Source organism: Numida meleagris, chromosome 1 (assembly GCF_002078875.1).
Source record: "Numida meleagris isolate 19003 breed g44 Domestic line chromosome 1, NumMel1.0, whole genome shotgun sequence".
Classification (NCBI taxonomy): Eukaryota; Metazoa; Chordata; class Aves; order Galliformes; family Numididae; genus Numida; species Numida meleagris.
Genome location: NC_034409.1, coordinates 151,018,397 through 151,026,017, shown reverse-complemented (window position 1 = coordinate 151,026,017; position 7,621 = coordinate 151,018,397).

Genomic DNA, 7,621 nt, shown 5'->3' with positions numbered 1-7,621 from the left:
TCTGCTGCATTTAACTTTTAACTGTCAAATATGAAAGAAATAGATGACCTTGAAATGTAATAATATGAAAAATCTCTAACACCTCGAGCATTTTTCCTGTTACGTGATTTTTTGATGTTTTTGTTGTTTATTATGTTTTTTTAATATGTCCTCACTGCAGCTGATAGTAAGGTATTTCTAACATTAAGCAAATACAGGAAACTAATATATTGTCTTCCACGCTTTCTCATAAAAACTTGTTTTAGAAATGGCTTCTCAATCCTTAACTTCTTATATTACATTCAAATCCTCAGGGAGGTTGTGCTTTCAGTTTCTAGGCTAGACTGCTCAGAACTTAGATTGCAGTCCTTGGCTTCTCAAGGACTACTTGCATGGCCTTGGCAAGCTGTTTATAGTTTCTCCATCTCTGTTTCCCACTTACAAATGGGAAAAGTAATGTTTCCCTATCCTGGGAATATTTTGAAATTAAAGTTGCAGATAACTGAAAGACACTCTTACACATATATGAATGAACAAACCTTGACAATCTTATTGGGCTCTTTTGGATAGCTAATGTTTCCTTTGAAGGCTGAGTTGGGAATACAAGACTGAAATATCAGATTTATGGATATCGTTTTCAAGCTTAGGGTTCTTAGAGATAAAAACAAACAACATCCCTCTCTCCACAACCACTGAGGAAAATGGGTCAATTGAAAATTATCACAATGACAGGTTTTTCCTTTCATTAGGATTACAAAACACTCAGCGTTAGTAAGAACTGTAGAGATTTTTCTGACAGAATTAATTATTCTGAATGATTAGTTTGTTATGCTCCTTGCAGGCACTAAGTTTGGAAGAGGAAGTGCTTTGTCTTTCAATTAAAAATGTCCAAACAGCTCTGTGGAGTCATGATCTGAGAAACCAAAACAAGTCCTTAACCATAGATAAATGAAGGTTGGCTGATCTCAGTTAGCAGAAAGCCAGAGGAAGCCCTCTGCTCTGACCCTGTGCCCTCTGGCATCACAGCTGGTGCACGAGCACAAAGACAACTTGGATGTAGATGTTGCTGTGGGCACTTTACACAGGCTAGATTGTAAATTTGTCCATTTATGAGTGTCCTGCGGGGGTTCCCACCAACTCAGAAGACAAAGCAGGGATTGAAGCAAACAAAGCATATCCATAAAAGCTCCTCTGATTGCCACTATTAATAAAATAGAGGCCATAAACAAATTTTTTGTGTATTGTTTCTCAAGTGGGGGAGCAGGAAAGCAAGAAATGCCTTCCCTGAAATGAACGGGGTGCGTGTGCTGCAGAGGTTGAGTGGAGGAAACGTATATGCAATATGAAAAATGGGTCTGGCTGCCAGAAATGTTTTGCTTTACACTTATGATGGGGCTATGGACATGGATTTCATCCTATCCAAAATCTCAGACTGACTTGGTAAAGCTTGCAAGGTCTCATCTGCAGCAAACATAAAACATATATTGGGATTTCTGGAGTGTTGTTTTTTTTTCATTATAAAAATTCAGAAATGAGAAGAATACTTTTGAAATTATCCTTGCACATGTTAGCATGCTTTACTGAGAGCCACCTTCAACTTGCTTATTGTACATTTTCCTTCAGTCATTCTAGCAGTAAAGAGGAAATGCTTATTTTTGATGCCAGCACCTCTTTGAAGGAATAATACAAAGCATTAGACATGTTCCAAACATCACAGCAGTGTTAAACAAATGACTCAATTTCTGGGGAATTATTTATAGACAAAATGACATTTCTTTTGAAATGCCAGGCCTGGTGGTGCCTTCCAGTCCTGTGTACAAGACTGATTCACGCAATGGTTCACACATTTTCTTGGGCTCATTGCACTGGTTTCCTGCTTATGTTAAGGAGTTCTGCAAAGCACTGCAAGAGTTGGTAAAGTGGGGAATGAGGATACCAAACAAGAGGCTAAGGTGAGGGTGATAACTCAGTAACCTCTACAGTTTTTGTTGATGGAAACACTTTCTGTACCACAGTGCATGTACCTGTTCTGCTACAGACCACCCTGAACTGCAGATATCCATGTGGAAAACTTTTCTGCTGCTCAAAGCTGTGCTGTGAAGTCATATGTATTTATTGTTGACTAGACAATGAAGATCCAAGGCAAAAAATGTTAAGTATGAGTGGGTGTTCCCAGAAAGTACACAATTCAAGCAAGCGGTAAAGAGTACCTGTTGCCCAGCAGTGGTATCTCTGGCTAGGAGTAAAGACCTTTAGGACACCTGGAATCAGTCCCTGGTGGCTGAGGTGCACAACAAATGCCAGAATCACAGGGCATTAGAACATGAAGATACTGCTTGTCCTGTAAATTCTCTGAACTGAACTTGGATCCTTTTTCAGATAATTGTTTTTTAGGAGTTAAGAGAAACTTTTTTCTGAAGAAAACTGGATAACTAGCATGGCACTTAATTTACTTCCCAGGGGACTTAGCATCAAACATTGCCAAGATATCCACTTGGATATTTTCCTTTTTTGCTTAACTTTAATTAGTGCCAGGTAAGTGCTGGGTAGAAACCAGACACCTGGTGTAGCTGGAATTTATGGTCTGGAAGCGACCAAGAAAATCTAGTTTCCATGTTTTACATCTCAAACCTAATATCACGTGGTCACGCTCTATCATTGCAGTAATGCTGACAGCAGTGCAGGAAATACCCTGGAGAAACGCCCTCATTTTATTTCATTTGGAGCTCATTTGTTCTGAAACATCCAGTGACAAAATTATGATGTGGTTTTAACAGGAGTATGTGTCTAAACTCATACTCCTGCTTTTTCTGCAAATCCGGGTTAGAAGATCTCATTTTTCTCCTCCCACACATACACTCTCTGCCAACTACACAAACAATGACCTGCATTCATCCACACTGAAACTCTGTTGACATCATCAGGCTACAGCAGAGACAAATTTGGTACTGCGAGGCAAAGTGCTATGAAATAGTTTGATTTTGCTCTTTTACCCAAAGAAAATGCATCTGGAAACATATCATACTTTGATGCTGACATACAGGAATGTCTTCATCATTATCAGGTGACTGCTGTTCCTGCAAATTCATGAGATTTTCTTTTTAATAGATGCTTAAATTTCAAATGCAGTGCATGATGTTTTATTTTCTATTGCAATGTGAATCTATGAGTTTTTTTATTATTCTGTTTCTTGTTATTATTTTAGAATTATTAACACAAGGTTTTCTGTTTTGTTTTGTTTTGTTTCCTAAATTGTTTCCTTGGCATTTCCTGCCTTCCTTCTGTTTTTAGGAACATTTTACTTCACTTGCAGGAAATCTGTGGTTCAAAGGTAGCATTTTCAAAAGTGCCAAAGTGCTTCTGGAGACTGCATTTATAAAATTGGCTTAAGTAATGGCGTTAATAGGATTTAGGAGCATAAAGTCAAGAAGAACTGAGAATTGGTGTCACTCAATGCAATAATGTCTTTTAGCTAGTTAAACTGAAAGCACTGCACTCAACCTTGAGCTAGGACACTAACCCAGTCCGTGAATAGGGGGTGGTAGTGCCAGAGAATAGAATTTGCAGACGTTGATACAGCAGAAGGAATGGATGCCATTAAGAGGGACCTTGATAAATCCGAAAGGTGAGTCCTTGTGAATCTAATGAAGTTCAACAAAGCAATGTGCAAGGTTTTGCATTTGGGTCGAGAAAAGGTGTTGAACTGTTGGAGTGGATCCAGAGGAGGGCCATGAAGATGATCCAAGGGCTGGAGCACCTCTCCTATAGAGAGATAGGCTGAAAGAACTGGGCTTGTTCAGCCTGGAAAGGAGAAGGCTGTGGGGAGACCTCATTGCAGCCTTCCAGTATTTAAAGGGAATTTATAAACATGAGGGAAATCAACTTTTTACATGGGTGGATAGTGATGGGGCAAAGGAGAATGGTTTTAAACTAAAGGAAGGGAGGTTTTGATTAGATGTCAAGGGGGAATTTTTTTACTGAGAGAGTGATGAGGTGCCAAAACACGTTGCCTAGAGAGGTTGTGGATGCCCCGTGCCTGGAGGTGTTCAAGGCCAGGTTGAATGGGGCCCTGGGCAGCCTGATCTAGTACTTGATCTAGCAGCTGGCAGCCCTCTCTGTGGCAGGAGATTGGGACTGGATGATCCTTGAGGTCCCTTCCACCCCAAGCCATTCTACGATTCTATGATATCTGATTTTTTGAGTTTTCTTTGGCTTTGGTATAATCAAATTCAGATTATCCTCCTGCAAAATTGGTATAATAATATTTAAACATTTGCAAAAGACTCAATTAGTTAATTAACAGTTATACAGTCATCAGAGATCCTCGCTTGTGATGTACTGTGCTAATTATTGCAAGAAACTTCATTGAAAATTTAATAGAGAATTAAATAAATGGGTTTCAATTTCTTACTGAATTTGAATTAAATATATTTAAATTCTTTTGTATTCTTTAACACAAGAAAATAAAATGACATTAGTAGTATACCCCAGTCCCCTCCCTCCCCCAAAGAAGGGGAAAAAAAGCAGGGAATCAAAGCTGTGAAAGCAAGACTATGGTATCAAAAAGATTTTGTTGTCAATAATCATCCAAAAAGTATGGAAGTTCACCAGATCTTTCCTTTATGCCTTGTGAAGCTGACTGTCATTTTGTTGCCTGGCTCATACATACCACAAATAACCCTATGCAGGGGACTACTCTACATGATGGGAATTCAGCCCCTGGTGGCAGTCTTTCAAAAATTGAGTCTTTATACTTCCTAGAAAATTGGATAGAAGTGAAAATAACCAGTTGGTTCAGATTGAAGCTATGGTCATATTTGCCCAGACAACTTTTTGCAACTCTCTAGGCAGAGAGTTCTATGCTAAAATGCACATGCAATTTATTGTGAGGCTCCTTTATCATAGAATATCACAAAATGGCTGAGGTTGAAAGGGACCTTAAAGATTACCTAGTTCCAATGCTCTTGTGATGGGCAGGGTTGCCACTCACCAGACCAGGCTGCCCAGGGCTCCATCCAGCCTGGTCTTGAATGCCTCCAAGGATGAGGCATCTACAGCCTCTCTGGGCTCCAGAGCCTCACTACCCTCTTAGTAAAGAATTTCCACCTAACGTCTGATCTAAATCTCTCCTCTTTTAGTTTAAAACAGTTCCCCTTGTCCTATCACTATCTACCTGTGTAAAAAATTCCCTCTTGTTTATAAGCTCCCTTCAAGTACTGGAAGGCCACAATGAGGTCTCCCTGGAGCCTTCTCTTCTCCAGGCTGAACAAGCCCAACTCCCTCAACCTTTCTTTATAGGAGAGGTGCTTCATACCTCTGATCATCTTCATAACTCTCCTCTAGACCTTCTCCAGCAGCTCCATGTGTGTCTTTTGTTAGGGGTCTTCAGATGGGACCTCATGAGGGCAGAGTAGAGGGGAACAGTCACCTCCCTCGCCCTTCTGGCCACACTTTTGTATGCAGCCCAGGATACAGTTGGACTTCTGGACTGCAGGCACAGCCTTTGGCTCATGTCCAGCTTTTTGTCCACCAGAACCTCCATGTGCTTCTTGGCAGGGCTGCTTTCTATAAGTACATCCCCTAACCTGTACACAAATCTGGAACTGCCCTGACCTAGGTGCAGCACCTTGCAACTGGCCTTGTTGAGCCTCATCATGTTCATGTGGGCCCATTTTCCAAGCTTGTCCAAGTTCCTTTGGATGGCATCCCTTCCTTGTATTGTGTCGACTGCACCACTCAACTTGGTGTTGTTCACAAGCCCGCTGAGGGTACAGTGCACTCAATCCCATTCTTTGTGTCATTTATAAAGATGTCAAAGAGCACCAGGCCCAAGATGTACCTCTGAGGGACACTACTTTTCACTGGCCTTCACCTGGGTATAGAGCTTTTGACCATAACTCTTGCTGCAGCCGTCCAGTCAATTCCTTATCCATCCTTCACCATTATCTACTGAATAGTCCACCATTCAAATCTGTATCTCTCCAATTCAGAGACAAGGTTGTCATGTCAATTTGTGGCAGAGCTGCCCACAGTGTTGACTTACCAATTTAGGGAGTAAATGAAATGTCTATGACCTCCAGGTAAATTGAGACAATGTGGTACAAGTTCTGAAACAAAAATCTGCTATACTACATTAAAAATGGAAATGGGGGTGTCTCCTAGTAAGATATACTTCCTCATCCCACCTTCACGTTTCATGTATGATGAGTAAACAATTATTAGTCTCCCTAGGAGACTAAGGAGACTAGCAGATCTCTTTTGTCTGTGTGTGCTGGAGAATTTAAGACACAGTTTGCCGTGTCCAATCAAACAGAAAATAACATGCAATGAAGCGCCTGGCTGAATCCATGCAATCCATCAACATATCAGGCTGGGCTAAGCTAGCATATATGAGTGTACCACAACTCAGTTCAGAGGGATACCAGATCACTACAGTACCTATATTGTTGAGGAGTAGTATACAGACTACCACATACCATTTTTATAAATTCCTAAATCAAAAGGAACTGTCACAGAAATATCCAAAATCACAGAGGAGTTGAGGCTGATGCGGGAATAATCTTCCTGCTTAGAGCAGAGTCACCTGGAGCATGTTACTCATGTGCAGTGTCCAGTTGTGTTTTGTAGCTCTCCAAGGATAGAAACTCCACAATCTCCTTTGGGATCCAATTCCAGAATTTCACCATTCTCAGCATGAAGAGTTTTTACTTATGTTCAAAGGGAATTTCTTGAGTTACTTCTTGTCACTGGATATCTCTGTGAAGAGTCTGTCTTCTTTACTCCTCTCAAGGGATGTTTATACACAATTCCCTCTGAGCCTACTCTTCCTGAAATTAAACAGTCCGAGCTCTCTCCGACCCTCCTCTTATATCAAATTCTCCATTCCTGTAATTGGTTTCATAGCACTGCACTGAATTTGCTCCAGTTTATCTGCGTTGCTCCTGTTACTGGACCTGCATAGAACAAGACCCAGCACTCCAGATGTGTTTCCCCAGTGCAGAATAGAGGAGAAGGTTTATCTCCACTGACATGTTGGCAATGCTCTAATGCATTCCAAGAGCAAGATGGGCTTTCTCTTTTGTGCAAGAACATACTGCTGGTTCACAACTGAACTTGATGTCCATGAGGATTCCCATGACCTTTTCTAGAGAGCTGCTTTCCATCTGGTCAATCCTCAGCATTTTCTGGTGCATGGGATTGTTCCTCTCCAAGCACAGGTCTTCACACTTTCCTTTGTGTCACTTTATGAAGCAGATTTCTCCAGCCTGTCTAGGTACCTCTGAACACATCCACCTATTATATCAACTGTTTATCCCAAATTTGAATTGCCTACAAACTTGTTGAAGAAACATCTTGTTACATCATCCTGGTCTCTGATAAACTTTTAGGCACAGTATATAATATTTCTAAAATCAGATACCTGCTGGTTTATGAAGATGATGCACTTACCACCATATTCTGATTTTTTTTCAAAAAGAACTGGTAGATCACACATGCTTTGTAGTTGTATGATAATGATAGAACATGATTTTTTTTCTGCATTCTTGGGATTATAACATTTTCATCTGTTTTTTGGACTTTGAGTTCTGTGGTAAAAATGACTAGTGAACTAAATTCTCTCACCATGTAGATTGTATATTGT